Source organism: Lissotriton helveticus, chromosome 8 (genome assembly GCF_964261635.1).
Source record: "Lissotriton helveticus chromosome 8, aLisHel1.1, whole genome shotgun sequence".
Taxonomy (NCBI): domain Eukaryota; kingdom Metazoa; phylum Chordata; class Amphibia; order Caudata; family Salamandridae; genus Lissotriton; species Lissotriton helveticus.
The window spans coordinates 1711908094-1711924316 of record NC_136069.1 but is presented as its reverse complement, the minus strand read 5'-3'; positions in this window follow the sequence as shown (position 1 = coordinate 1711924316).

Here is a 16223-nt window from a genome sequence, read left to right as displayed (position 1 = left end):
AAAGAAAACACTTCCAACCACCCGCCCTACACATGCCACACCTTGCTGGCTATTGTAAGTCAATGCTTCAGTGCCACACACTGGGTAACGTTGGCAAGCACTATAAAAATACAGCAACAGAATGTCCTCCCCCCCTCTTCATTATCAAATGAACAAATGGCGAAAAGTTATTTTACAAATTAATGCACCGGATTTCCTTTCACATCTGGACATTTGCAGGCTATTAAAACAATAACGAATGGCTGGTATTTGGAATGGTGGTAATCCTAGTTTCACTATGTGCATTATTTTATTTTTAAACAACAATGCATGCTAATGCCCGTATTCTCATGAAATGAGTGCTTCCACCAGCATCTCTGTCTTTAAAGCAAAATGTACAAGTTGCCCCAGGGCACAAATCTGAACCACAAACTTTTTATGACTATTAATCATGGAAAGAAAGTTGCAGGCCCTGGTTCACAAACTTGCAGCTAGGTCAGATAGATGCAATTTATTTATTACAAATAAAACAGTCTAAAATGCTGGTTTATTCTTGTTGCAGTGAGGGATGGTGTATTCTGGGCCTTGTTTTTAGTTTAGCTCACCTGAATTGCCCAGTATCACATATTAGTAGGGTGTGCCCGATAGTAGGACTCAAACCAAACATAACACCCAACTGCACCGCATGTAAACGCAGGCCCGTAGTTATTTATTTATTAAAGACTGAAAAGATGGAAGCGTATTTGATTTGCCCAAAATCAAAGGATGTTGCACCTTGCTGTGGTCAAAACTGGTGCCGCAGTTACGGCGTCCACTACCAAACTGTCAGTAGAATGGAAATAGGGGAATATAACATGATTTACGAAATATATAATGGACTCTGCGATTATTAGTCGATTGAGGAGTTGTTGGCACCAAGCGCAACCAACTGGGCTACCAGTGCCATGACGATCATGCATTTCTAGTTAATCTTACTCCACACCCATTCGCAGGACAATGTAAACATCGGTCCATGGAATGATAATAACACCAGTCTGAATGAGGGAGTGAAGGTCGACATGAATGAGACCGGATGGAAACCCCCAGACGACATAGTCAGAGGGCAAAGCTTGTGCATTATTATGATCTGGTTAACCTTCCCCCACAGTGCCTTTCACAGTAACCTTGGGAGTGCGCTGCAAATATTCGTGGAATAGCACCTCCTTAGCATCAGTTCTTGAGTCTGGCTCGAATGTTATCCGATGTTAAGATGTCCAAACGGGCTAAGAGGGCCTTGACCACACTCAGCCGCTTTCACTGACTAATATGTGAAGTCAAATATAAAGCATGATGTAGTCAGTGAAAGCGTCAGAGTGCACGATAGGCCCTTTGATTTTAACGTCTTCTGCCACAGAGAATCTTACTAAGGAAGGCAGATTATAAAGTGCCGTGCCAGCCCTGAAAATCAAAGGACCTTTATGCACTGAGACGCTTTTGCCGACTATGCAGATACAAGGCCAGTGACTCACTTACCGATCTGCTACTCCACTACGCCCACGATCAAAAGATCCATTTAAAGCACGATGCCAGTCTGAAAAAGGCTGGTGGCGTGATTCCTGATTGTGCAGGACTTCAGGAAGAACATCATGTTCCTCTGACCGACACAGCTAAGCTCAGTTCAGCCAATCTGAGCAGCTGGTTTTGGTGAGGGCGGGCAAACGCTAATGACAAACCTAAAAAGACACCGAAGGGCTAATATAATGGACTCTGCATGCTGGAGCGCACAACGAAAGCTTAATTATTAGATGCCGGGCGAGCTACTCCCAGGGGGTCGGCGAGCTACTGGTAGCTTGCGATCGACCGGTTGGAGACACCAGATCTAGACATTGATTCTATAGCCCCGCACGACAGCTCGACTAAGAATATACCAAAAGAGCCATCTGATCTACATAATCCAAGACCGGTTCAAACGAAGCTGAAAGTCGTCGACACTACAGTCTTCGGACCGAACTTGGTCGAACTGAGGGTCTCGAACACAAAGGGCGCCGAGCCAAAGGCCAGCGTACCGATAAAAACTTCGAAACCGAAGGCCGTCGAGCCGAGCAAATCCAGTTCGACCGCCGATAACCCAAAAAAGGTTGTCTACGATAGAGAGGGCCTCGAAGAACAAAGAAAGGGAAACACTCCGAGACCAGTTGTCGAACCGAAACCGAAACTCGACAAACCAAAAGTAGTTCAACCTAGAAGAATCGAGCCGAAGCCAATCGATCCGAAAAAAGGCATCGAGCCGAGGACACAAGGCATTGAACCGAGGCCACAGGTTCCGAAGACGCCTCAACAGCCAAAGAGGCCAGTTGATCCGACAAAAGTTGTTGAACCGATAAAACCACCGGCTCCGACAACACCGTTACAACCGAAGAAGACTGTCGGACAAACAAAGTCAGTCGGACCGACAAAGCCTGTCCAACCGACTCAGCCTATAAAAACTCAAAAGCCTACTAAGATACCGAGACCGGTCGACCCAAGAAAGAGCGTCGAACCGAAACAACCTAAAGCGAAGCGATCGGCGCCAAGGCCTAAGACTGAGATCATACATCCAGACCCCTCGACAGAAGAACAGTCAAAACTTTATATTGATCCAAATACTGGCAAAGTGACTGTCTACAAACGAAAAAAGAGACCAGTACCTACTGAAGACTTTCACAATTCCACTCAAGAAGAAAAGGGACTGTGCAACCTCTCCTATTCTCTTTGAACCTATCTCTCCTGCTATGCCTAATCCATACACACCATATTCACCTACACATTCTGACTACACACCAGAAGATGTAGCTGATGACACTAATGAGGATTTTAATTATCCAGAAGACCCAGACTCCCAGCCACAACCATGGGAAGACCCGGGAGACCCTTATGACACTCACCCCATTTCAGATACACCTGCATATCCAGCTGAGCCGTCACCTGCGGAAGACACAGCTGCATTCAATGCATTAGTGGATAGGGCTGCATTCTCGTGATGTAGATATGCATGCAGATCCCGTAGAGGAAGATTTCCTTTTTGATACTTTCACAACATCTTAAAGATCCGTCAAAACACTCCCGATGCTAAAAGGTGTCCTAAAACACGCCAGTGACATATTCAAAGACACAACTAGGGCACGGGTCATCAACCCTAGAATAGAAAGAACATACAGAGCAGCACCAGTAGAGCCTACTTACATTAGGGGGCGACTGCCTCTAGACTCATTGGTGGTAGCCAATGCACGCAAACGTGCAAATTCACAGACAACTGGAGAGGCTCCTCCTCCTGACAAGGAGTCAAAGATTTTAGAGGCCTCAGGAAAGAGAGTCGCTGCTCAAGCAGCAAACTCATGGAGAATTGCCAATACTCAGGCATTGTTGGCTCGTTCTGAAAGAGCGCATTATGATAGCTTAGAAACGCTTCTCCAGCACTTACCTTAGCCTTACAAAGAGCAAGCTGATGAACTTGTACAGGAGGGAAAGTTTATCACTAATGCCTCCATTAAATGTGCCCTAGACGCAGCAGACGCAGCTGATAGGTCTATTAATACCAGTGTGATGCTCAGGAGACATGCTTGGCTTCGTATATCTGGTTTCAAAAGCGAAGTGCAGTCCACTATACTCAACCAGCCAATAAATCCCGACTTTGTATTTGGTCCAGCAGTTGACACAATTCTGGACAAAATGAAAAAGGACACGGAGACTGCTAAGTCAATGGGGGCTCTGCAGCCCCAACAACACAGAGGCTCTTTTCGTCGCTCCAACTGTAGAGGAGCAGCACGAGGTAATTCATCACAACAGTCCTCAACATACAAGGGGAACACGCAAACCACCTACAATAAGAACAACACTCGAGGTGGATATCGAGGCAATAATAACAAGGGCAGAGGGCGTGGAGGTAATACCACTAGATCCTCCACTAACACCAAACAGTGACTTCTTGTCGCTACCCCCAGACCATACAACACCGGTCGGGGGACGACTACAACAGTTCCTGCCAGTCTGGCAGAACATCACTACAGATAAGTGGGTCAGGCAAATTATCCAACATGGCTATTGTCTAGAACTCACCTCAACACCACCCAACATACCACCCATAAACCGTCCTATGTCCAAAGAACATCTCACCTTATTGCAGCAAGAGGTCTTCAGTATGCTGCAAAAAGGGGCCATAGAACCGGTACCATTAGAACATCAGGGTACAGGAGTATACTCTCTATACTCCCTCATTCCCAAAAAGGACGGGCCTCTCAGACCAATATTGGACCTCAGGCCCCTAAATTAATACATTCTATCAGAGCATTTTCATATGCTCACTCTACAACAAGTCTTACCACTGCTGCGGCAAGGAGACTTTCTAGCAACTCTGGACCTAAAGGACGCATATTTCCATATACCAATTCACCCTGCTCACAGAAAGTATCTCAGGTTCACAATCCGGGGACAACACTACCAGTTCTCCCATTTGGTGTAACAGCTCCACGGGTGTTCACAAAATGCCTAGCGACAGTAGCTGCACATCTCAGAAGACAACACGTTCACGTGTATCCATACCTGAACGACTGACTAATACAAGCAAAGTCAGCCTAGCAATGTGCCAGCCACATGTCTCACACCACTCATCTCCTGCACAGCCTAGGCTTCTCGCTGAACTATCCAAAGTCGCACCTACAGCCATCCCATGTACAGCAATACCTGGGAGCAACAGTCAACACACTAGTAGCAAAGGCATATTCAAGCACAGCAAGGATCAACAGTATGCAAGTGCGTATCCAAAAGTTCAAACCACAAAACTCGCTGTCAGCCCGAGTGTTTATGCAACTCATAGGCATGATGGCCTCCTGCATCTTCATAGTCCCTCACGCCCGACTACACATGCGTCCGCTCCCCAAGAGTGCTTAGCACGGCAGTGGAACCAGGCTCAAGGACAATTAAAAGACCTAGTGTTGGTGACCAGTCGTGCATACAACTCTCTGCATTGGTGGAACCCACAAAACCTTTGCAAGGGACGACTGTTCCAAGAGCCTGTACCACAGATAGTGATGACGGCGGACGCATCCCTAATAGGCTGGGGAGCCCATTTCCTTCAGTACACATTGCAAGGTCTATGGACAACACAACAAAAGAAGATGCACATCAACCTACTAGAGCTGCTGGCAGTCTTCCTGGCACTAAAAGCGTTCAAAAAACACTTGTGCAACAAGACTGTGTTGATCCGGACGGACAACATGACAGCCATGTATTATATACAAAAACAGGGAGGAACACACTCTCCACAACTGTCACATCTAGCACAAAGCATGTGGAAGTGGGTCATTCAGAGAAATATCTTTCTCATGGCCGAACACCTCCCAGGCAAACAATCAAATAGCGGATCTGCTCAGCAGACACAGCCAACAGATGCACGAATGGGAGATTCATCCTAAAGTGCTCCAACCATTCTTCCAGCAGTGGGCACAACCAGAGATAGACCTGTTCGCCCCAAAAGAAAACGCAAAATGCCAGTACTTTGCTGCCAGGTTCCCACATCCGCAGTCGCAGGGCAATGCGATATGGATGAACTGGTCAGGCAAATTTGCGTACGCTTTTCCCCCAGCAACGTTAATACCGCTAGTGGCACGCAAAGAGCGCCAGCATTCACTGACACTAATCCTAGTTGCTCCAACATGGGCGAGGCAACCATGGTACACAACGTTCCTAGAGCTCTCAGTGGTGCCTCATCAAAGACTGCGTCTTACACCCAGTCTTCTAACGCAGAACCATGGCGAAATCCAACACCCAGATCCCCAACAGCTGAACCTTACGATCTGGCTCCTGAAATCCTAGAGTTTGGATACCTGAACTTGCCTCCAGATTGCATGAATATTATCAAAGAGGCAAGAAAACCCACTACCAGAGCATGCTATGCAGCAAAGTGGAAGCGTTTTGTAATTTACTGCAATGACAATCAGATAAACCCATTAGATGCTTCTACACAGAACATCATTTGCTATCTTTTGCACCTACGACGTTGCAATTTAGCTTATTCATCTATCAGATTACACTTAGCTGCCATCGCAGCATATCTTCAAAACAGACAGCATCTTTCGCTGTTTAGAGTGCCAGCAATTACAGCATTCCTGGAGGGACTCAAACGAATAATTCCCCCAAAACACCCACCTTCACCAGTCTGGAATCTAAACATTGTTTTAACCAGACTGATGGGACCACCATTTGAGCCGTTACACTCATGTGAACTACAATTTCTTACATGGAAGGTGGCTTTTCTTGTTGGTATTACTTCACTTAGGAGAGTTAGCGAGCTGCAAGCCCTAACTATTCAAGAGCCATTCATCCTGGTACACGCAAATAGAGTAGTTCTCAGAACAAACCCTAAATTCATGCCAAGGTGGTATCCCACTTTCATGTCAATCAGACAATAGAACTTCGGTGTTCTTTCAAAATCCACAGTCAGTACCTGAAAGGGCCCTGCACACTTTAGATGTCAAGGGAGCTCTGTTTTTGATAGGACTAAGGCTTTTCGAAAGACTAAACAGTTTGTTGCCTTCTCACCACAACACAAAGGCAACCCCATATGAAAATCAGGGATAGCCAGATGGATAGTTAAGTGCATTCAAATATGTTATCTAAAAGCAAAACACACTTTAACAGTTCCCCTAGGGCGCATTCCACACGCAAACTAGGGGCATCCACGGCTTTCCTAGGTAACATTCCTCTCGAGGAAATATGTAGAGCAGCCACATGGTCAACCTCACATACATTCACAAAACACTACTGCGTAGATGTACACTCCAAACAGCAAGCGGCTGTAGGACAGGCTGTTCTAAAAACTCCTTTCCAGACTGCTTCAGCTGGCACAGGTAACCACCGCTAGGGGAGATACTGATATACATTCTATGCACAGATATGAATTTTAGCAGCCCACATGCCTCGAACGGAATATGCTACTTACCAGTATGCATCTGTTCTTGGCATGTAGGGCTGCTGACATTCATATCGCCCGCCCTCCTCCCCGGCGCCTGTAGAGGCTGCAGAATTTACACCTACTCTTAGCATGGTCATCTCTCACACTGTTACACACCATCTTTGCCACAATGGCTAAAAACAATCTGGGGATGGAGTCGATGCCCATGCGCACTGTAGTCCAGGGGAGGAGCCACCTATCTCGTGATACTTCGAAGACTCTTCCAGGACAACAAGGTGCAATCATCCGGACCCAACACTAGGCGGCGATCTATGCACAGATATGAATGTTAGCAGCCCTACATGCCAAGAACAGATGCACACTGGTAAGTAGCATATTCCATATCACTGATGAGGGCCTCTACCAGCGTAACATTTCAATTTGTTCAATAGACTTTGTTGCACCAAACCTAGGGACAATTTTGTGACACTCTGTGCTTAATTTGTAAAAGAAGAAATGTCGAAGCCCATGGTTTTGCTCAGAAGCCTGCTTCTGGTGCTATTAAAGGAAGAAGTGCTGCATGCCAAGGCTGCGTACTCTCTGGCCTGAGACCTCTTCAATCCCGGCAAGGAAGCCCCCATGTCGATCTATTTTTACAGCTTCTTTTTCACCCTCGCTTTCTCCATTTGTCACAGTTTTTTCGTCTCTCTTCTTCCTCCTTCCCCCTCGCTTTGGATCAAAGTTTGTTGAGGTGAGAAATACGTTCCGGTCCCCAAAAATGATTACCAGTGGTTCCCACCTACAATAACGGTCTCAAAATAAGCATTGTTAACACTTCACAAAATGTAAATGTGAAACAACTCCTTGCTTTTATGTAGAAACATCTTTGTTAAAATATTGTTTTCTACAAACTGTAATTAATTATATGTTGAAGTATATTTGCTCGTGTAAGAGGCTTTTCTAGAAACCTTGGACTTGGTTTGCCCAAAATTAAATCAGACCTGGTTTGTGTTCACTTGTTGATATCTGATACTTGGTAGCATCGCCTACAGTGAAGCGCTCTGTTCGGATTGTCTTCTTTTGCCCCCCCACCTCCTTCTTGGTTCAGCTGGAATCTCTTTAGACACAGTGCTCTGGCTTTATGCCCTGTGCATTGCATCATGGTAGCCACAGGCTCACCTCATCTCGAGTGTCCTGTACACACGTGCACCCTATGTGTGATTGGCATGAGACCCTTCCATCCTGCCTTGCTTGCATGCAGAGCAGAGGTGTCCTGCTTCTGGAGGAGAGGATTGATGACATCAGGCGCGGAGTCCATGCTCTCGGCCAATAGACGTGTCCTACACAGCTTTCCTGCTTAGGAGGTAGCGAGGAACCCTCGATGGGGCAGTGGCCTTCTCTGGGAGTTATGAGTGAATCCTGGCTCGGGCACCATGCGATCTGTATCCACCAGTCTCCTGTGTTCAGATCCAGTATGTGACGCCGTGCACCCAGGAGCTCCCTGAACCGCCCTGCACCCCCCCTGCTCTGGAGGTACCATGCATAACTCATGTGTTTCCATTTGAATGGAGCCGGTCGCTCTTCCTTGGCCATGGAGTACAGGTCTGCTCTCCTTGAGCAACCCCTCGATGTGTGACCGCGGACCAGGTAACATTCACAATGCTGCATCTCGTACGGATGATCAGACAGGCCCATCTTCGGACTCCTTCTCTGCACCGAAGGCTGAAGCGTCTTCCTATCTTCTAACCATCAGCAGAGAGGGATCTGCTCTGGATCAACACCGGGCCTTTGCTCCCAGCTTCAGCAGAGGCTGAGACTTCTCAGCTACTTGTCTGGGGATCCCCCTCTCCTTGGCACCATCTACTCTAGTCTGAGCTCCACAATGCTTTGCTCTATCACTTTTGTTGTATACTTCCTTGTGTCAGTGTGGGAGAGTGAGTTTCTGTTGCAGTCCCCCCTGCACAGAGCTTTTGCCTGTCTTCTGATGCCACTTTGACTGTAGAGTCCTGGGTCCCTGCTGTCCAGGGTCCCAGTACCAGTGTACGTTACCTAAAACTGTACTCCGATTGATCCCTTCAGACCCTCCTGTAGGTCCCTAGTAAATAGTACCCCTGTTAACTAGGGCATTGGGACTGAAGAGGATCCAAAAGGGACCCCTCACCAAGGTCATGCAAACTGCCACTGCAGCCTCTATGCCTTGGTGCTGACAAAAACGACAATGTCGACATGGCACCCTGTCTGTGTACCGTGTCACAGCAGCACTGCCAAGGCAGCGATACTCAAGGTACGGCCCGCAGGCCGCATGCGGCCCCCTGCTCATCAGCACTGGGCTGCTGTTTATTCCACGCTGTACTAATATTACAAATATATTAAATAAACTGGCAAGCATTTAGTTAAAGATTAATTGAAGTTGAACAAAGTAAGTAACGGGTGTCCAGTATCGCTTCACTTTGGGAACACCTTTATTTTTGAAGGCATTTTGCAGCAAACGAATACAAATAAGATAAAGTCGCTTCATAATTTTAAAATTCAAAAATGCCGAACCATTTCATCTTGGTACATCAGATTTTATCAGTGCATTGCAGTGAAGTATTTTTATTTTCATTATTTTGGGTGATGGTTTTCGAATATGAATTTAGGCACATTCATGCCCCCCCCCCCCCCCCCACCCTCCCTCCGACAGCAATGCCAGCGGTGAGCTGGGAGCCGGGTCGGTTGTTATGGGCATCCTTTGGGTGGCCTCGGTTGCTGTTACACATGAGCAACATTTTCATTGTTTGAATTAAACACATGAGAAGGTTTTGTACGGTGCACACCCTAAAGTCATGCTTTTCGATACCCTCTTGCGTGTGATAATGTGGAGGGGGGGGGGAGTGGAAAGAGACAATTGTCCAGGACCAAACATTTGGTGTACTGGGGAAGCCGGGATTGAGCCCAGGTTTTCTTGTTTTCCTTTGTGCACTTGTCACTGGATTTACATGCCCCGCCAATCCCCCCTTCTAAGCCGCCACCCTCTTGCCCTCAATCAGGCCAAACTCAGTCATATTATAGACCAAACTTTGTGGCCCCTCAGGAAGTGTTTGTGAGCGCCCGTGGCCTAAGTTGTGGGTAAGTCACTCCTCGAGCAGGCCATACAAGCCCTAAGGCGAGGTGCAGTATATCTCAGGTGTGGGCATACCTGCGTGAGAAGATACGACCCTACAATATTGAAGTCTGCTCTTAAAGTCTTAGGTGCCAGTGAAGCCAAAGAGAGTACATTGGCTGGAAATTAGACAACCTGAGTTCCCCAGCACCATGATGGCTTTACTGAACCTAGGAGGTTTTGGTACCAAACAACTCCTCTCAATAAACCCACAGTGATGCCAGTATGGGATGTATTGAAACATGTACCCAGAGGGCACCTCAGAGGCGCCCCCTGAAAACCTATCAACTCTGGTGTGGTTTCTGACTGGCTGTAGGCAGCCTCCACCACCAGACACGTTGCCGGACTCCTGGGTCCAGACCCCTGCTCTCTGAGGCATCCTGGGTGGAGGCGTCAGACCTCCTGCCCCAGGATGAGCACACTGCTAGAGAGGGAAGCTTGAAAGGACTTGCCGCCTTTGTAAAGTGACCCCAGCCTCTGCTGCTAGCAGCACATGGCACCCCTTTTCAAACTCCCACTTCTGGCAGGAGAACAGGTGGGAAAATATAGTGAGGAAAGGTGTGCCTCCCTTCGCCAAATCCACCCCTCAGGTGCTGGAGGCAAAGTGAAGCACATTTTTCAGTGCTCACCTTCTTGAAGATGGTGGGACTTATCCAGTTAGGGCAAGAGCTATGCCCCCCTCCCAAAGGAGGGTGGTGTAATAGTGTGTGTAGTCACCCCAGGTAAGAGACCCCGCGGTTCCTACCCGTCGTTCCCCTGTAACGCCCCTAAAGCTAGTATTTAAGTGGCGCCCTCAGACTCTGAAAGAAGAGCAGACACTACAGCGTCGCAACAGCTGAGAAGACTACAGACACCAACTGACTTGGCCCCAGCCCTACGGGCCTGTCTACAGCTGTGGGTTTCCTTCGCTCGGCTTCCTGGCCTGAGACTGCGGCCTTTCTTCAAGACTGATCTCCCTCATTGAATTGCATTGGACGCCCTGGTGCTGCTGAGGGTGTAAGTTTGGGGCTATCTTGTGGCCCTAAATCCAGGAGATCGACCCCGGACACTGCTTTACTCACTTATGAGCAGGGGGACTTCGCGTACCCCTGTCTCCATTAATTAACATTGGATGTCTGACCCCGACTTTGACCTCTGCACCCAGCCACTTCTGTGCCGCTGGTGCTGATTTGAACCTTGCCTGGTGCTGATTTCAGAACCTTAAGACTGATTTTGTAAGTTGAGTACTTACATGAAAAGCTGCCTTCTTGTTTCCCTCCCATAGGTTAGCGTTGCAGAGCCTGAACATTGCACTGTGTCCACTTTTTAAAGTATAAAGTATTTTTCCTGAAAAATGTACTTAGCTTTTTGTGAACATCTTGGTCTTTAAATAAACCTTGAAAATAGCTTATTTTTCTAAATTGGCATGGACCTCCTTTTTGATGCCTGTGTCATTTATTATCACTCTGTGCACAACAAATGTCTTGCACTCCTGCGCTGGCCCGAGGCTGCTCGCCCACCCTACCACAAATAGAGCACTTTGGGTTTACATTGAGCCCTGTACACTTCTGGGGAAATCTCTGGGCTCTGTGCATGATATAACCCCTTAGTGGTATACCATATACAGAGCCAGCTTCCTACAGATGGGTATGCCCAGATGCGTGTCCTGTGCACACTGCCACTGGAACCAAGCTGATGAGCCCCAATAAGAGTGAAATCAGTCCTAGGTTTTTTGTGTTCCGGGTGACCCTGCCTGGCATTTCAGCCTGATCTGTTCCCACTGGAGCAGAGTTAAGACTGATTTGCATATGGCTGGGTCCAAACTTAGGTGGCATGGTGTGAAAAATAATGATGGACTGGAATGCAGCCCTGAGGAGCTATCGGTGGCTGAGATTAATTCATGTAGTCCATACATCACTTTTTTATATACTTCAGTGTGACACCTGTTCTTCAAGAAATCAACTGGTGTGGGTGCATGCAAGCACAGGAAAGTCAGGGTTATAACATGTGCAACATACAGGTTTACAGATTTAATAAGTTCTAATTTAGCAGCTTTTGAAGCAGTTTTACTTTTGCCACCAGTTGGCAAGCTATCCACAAGGCTAATAAAAGAAAAGAGCTTACAAACTGAGTGAAACGGGGAATTAGGCAAGGGTGTGCCCTTGCGCCCCTGTTGTTCACCCTTTTTAGGGCTCGGACTCCTCCCCACTTGAGATCCTAATGTTAAAGAAGAGAAAAAAAAGTATCTCCTAGGGCTTTGGCGAGACAAATTCCACACATTCCTTAGCGTGTTCTGTCATCTGGCCAGTGATTTGTCTTCGTTGTGTTGTCGTTTTAATAGGCTTGAAGTGATAGGGTAAATGTAGTTTTGTTCCGCCATTTTGGGCATTTTTCGTTCGTGCTCGCGCAAAGAAGTACATTAATTATAATTAGGAGCTGTCAGGGTGCCTCCGTAAGTGAATCCAGATGGCCGGGCGCGTTCACCATTCAGCAGCGCTCAGCGCGCAGCTGCTGCATGCCAGGCCGGGAAAGGGCTTCATCAGCCTCACTCATCCGGATCACAAACTCGGATCCTCACCATGATGGAACACACCCCTTGCTGATCTAAACTGTTCCAGTTCAGACTGGGCTTCCACACGCAACTCTTATTTCAAAGTTCAGGTAAGGTAAACCGAACTGCAACTCCAAGCTATATTTGTTTTTTTTGGTTTCGTAATTTTTTAAATAGAGATGGGTCTGCCTCGCGCACTTGCGTGCAGTGTCCGCTCGGTGGCGCCTCCGCTCAGGCCGCTGATATTTATTTACAAACTGCGCGAGGCGGGCGAAGCTCACCCTGCGCGCCTCGGAGCTCCGTGTGCGGGCTGACGCAGACCAAGGTCTCCGGAGCGTCGGGAACTGCCTGGCGGTTCAGGCGGAGGACTCGTATGCGAGTGACTCTGCCCCCAACCCTACCACCCCCCTCTGCCCAATCCTATAAGTGTACCGCGTCTCACACACCCCCTCCCAGAGCGAGCGGAGGCCGGGGCAGTAGCTGAGCCGCTCTACCCCAGCGGGGAGCACTTCAGAGATAAGGACGTTCGAAGCTTAGGGAGTTTGTCCAACTACAACTTAATCATTTGGTAACAGCGGAGTTGCCTTACTGTGTGATCCCGTTACAGTCAATGCGTCCCACTAAGACTTATCAGTAACGAACCTGTCCCCAGGTGTGACAGTTACGGGGGGGGAGGGCGGAGTTAGGTTGCTGTCGCCCGTTTTGACAGCGGCAGTCATGCATTTCAAAAAGTAACAAAAATAAAGACTACACGTCGAACAGGGGACTTACAGTAGCTTTTTAGAACGCTACCTAAACCTCGCTTTCTCCCAAGTTCCAATTAGCTTTGGTCCGTGTCTCGGTAACCCCAAAGTTGACTTCTGTAATATATTGCTGCATTGGGGAAAGTGGTATTTAGGAGTGTCGGTGACGTCAAACAACGTACAAGAAGATAAAAGTATAAAAAACGAGGCGCAAAGACGCATTAACGTAAAAAAAAGTGAAATAGAACCATAAAATAGGAGAAACATGTAAACTTTTTAAACGTTTCTTAATACAATGACAACCCCCTCTCGTAAAAGGGGGTGCCTGAAACGCACGGTCACTCATTTCACTTCAATGTGATTGCTTTTTTTTTTTGCCTAACTTCTACAGTAGTCGGTGCACTTGCATAAAAGCATGTATGCACAGCAGCTACCTCTCACCTCTAACCGTCCCTCCTTGGACAAGAAAACAGCCCCTCAAACCCGTGGACGCGATTCTGCAGCAGGAGTAGCCCCAGAGAGGTAAGCGGCGCCCGCCTGCCTTCTCTGCACACACTCACTGAGACAGCGCCTGCACTGCCTTTTACTCCCTTCCAGGATGGTTGGGAATCATCTCTCCTGATCTTTTACAAGCACCAGTATATCTTCTTTCAGAGGCGTGTGGCGAAGCACCTCTCGATCCACATAGGCTTCAACTTGGCATCCAAATGTCTATATGTACATATATATTCCGCACACTTCTTGTTTTGATGTCTATTCCAATGAAGATTCCTCAAGTCATTATGGAGCTGTGTAGCAATAAATATAAATGTCCATGCAAGAGTGTTAAGCTTGTATAATGATTTGTGAATTAAGATGTTTTACTACAGCTGTGCTTACTGCAATGATCCGCGATGTCAGTGCAGGTCTGCGCTGTACTATGTACCCAGACTGCATATGCATATATGCAGCATTTTTGTGCATATGCTGTAAAAGTGTGGTCAATGTTTAATGCAGTAGTTGCATACATTCTGTATTTTCGCAATGTGTATGCTGCATGAAGTAGCAGATGTTATTTGCAGCAGTGTCTGCATACCATGTTATTTGTCTGATGCTGCGTACACTGACTGGACGCTTCTTCAGGTCAGTGAGTATTTTCCTGATCTGAGGTTGAGTGCTCGCTGTGGGTTTACAAGTCAGCTGTTGCATTCCATTTTAGCGTTTGAGATTGTGTAGTGGTTTTGCATTTGCTCTTTACGAAGATCTGACATACAGTCGGTACTTTTTTGAAAGAGCACGCCGAAAATGCCTCTAAATATCAGATATTCAATCTAATAAAATATTGGTTTATTGACACATCTAAAAGCATACCCATATTTCTATGTTTACACCATGCGTTCTATAAGCAGTCTGTTATTGCAATCGGCTGTTGTATGCGTTAGGTATGATGAAGAGGATGCTATTTATTTATTGTAAATTGGATAATTCTTCCCGTAGTTACTGCACGCTGCTGAATGTATAGGTGCTCCCAGTCAGATGTTATGCATTTTATTTTTTCCATGCACAGGGCGATTTTATTTCTATTTTGAATGCTATTTTCTTTTCTGGTCGTGCATTTATTTTGTGCTGTGGGCGTTTTCTAGCGCGAGCAATGCTTGCACTGGCCGTGGTTAGAGCGGACATGGCATGCATTTCTAGTGTGAGTAGTGAGTAGTGAGTGCAGAGTAGTGAGTGCAGAGTGAGTGTGCAGAGTGAGTGTGCAGAGTGCAGAGTGCGAGTGCAAAGTGCAGAGTGTGAAGTGTGTGTGTGTAGGATGAGCAGTGTGTGAGCGTGCAGGGTTTACAGTCTGTGAGCGTGTAGGGTGAGCAGTCTGTGAGCGTGTAGGGTGAGCAGTGTGTGAGCGTGCAGGGTGAACAATGTGTGAGCGTGCAGGGTGAACAGTTTGTGAGTGTGCAAGGTGAACAGTTTGTGAGTGTGCAGGGTGAACAGTTTGTGAGTGTGCAGGCTGAACAATTCCAATCCAAACCACATTACACACCACATGCATACACTCCATAATACATGGCTAAAAGACATTGCCATTTACAATGCCATTAGCTCTAACTCAAATAAATCCGAGACCTATTGCATTTCCAATGCTTGTTGTTAATGGGGTTGAAGCCGCCTGAATACTGTCAAGGCTGATGCTCCACAGGTTGCCGGGGACAGTGTCCCAGTTCTGCTGTATGCAGACGACGCGGTGCTCCTGTCATGGACACCTGTTGGTCTGCAGCGTCTGATGGACAAGTTCACCGAATTTATTGGGAGCTGGAGACTGCTGATCAATAAGAATAAAACCCATACAATGACCTGTGGAACAAATGCGGGTAAAAGCCATTCCTTTTTAGGTCTCGCGACCTATCAATGCGCGCAAGCGAATTGAGCGGAGCGAGAATTCAAGTGCTCGAAATCCTCGTCAAACCAAGGGCTTCTTGCGCTGCGGTTTTCATTAAGTTCACGTGAATCACGTGACCAAAACAAGCACGCGCATTCACGGCCGCACAGCAGATCAAAGGGCTTCGCCCAGCATGCGCTCTGCGGCTTCTCCTCCCCTAATTGAATCATGGCCGGCCGCAGGCCGGCCGTAATTTCAGTTTCCCGGCCGGCCGCTCTTAACGCTTGTTTATTCACGCCCCCCCACCAGGCTCTCCCGCCCCCATCCAGCTTCCTCCTAATCCGCCTGCCTCCCCTCGCTCGCATTCCTGCCCCAGGCTCTCCCGCCCCCATCCGGCTTCCCTCCTAACTCTACGAAAATAAACAGAGACAGGCTTATAATGAAACCCGTCTCCAAAAACCCATCAAAAAGACCACTATAAAAAATGCATCAACTTCAACTGCTGACAGCGGACATAAACTAGCGATGAAAACGAAGGATACGTATATTGAGAACTCTTAGTATCTCTT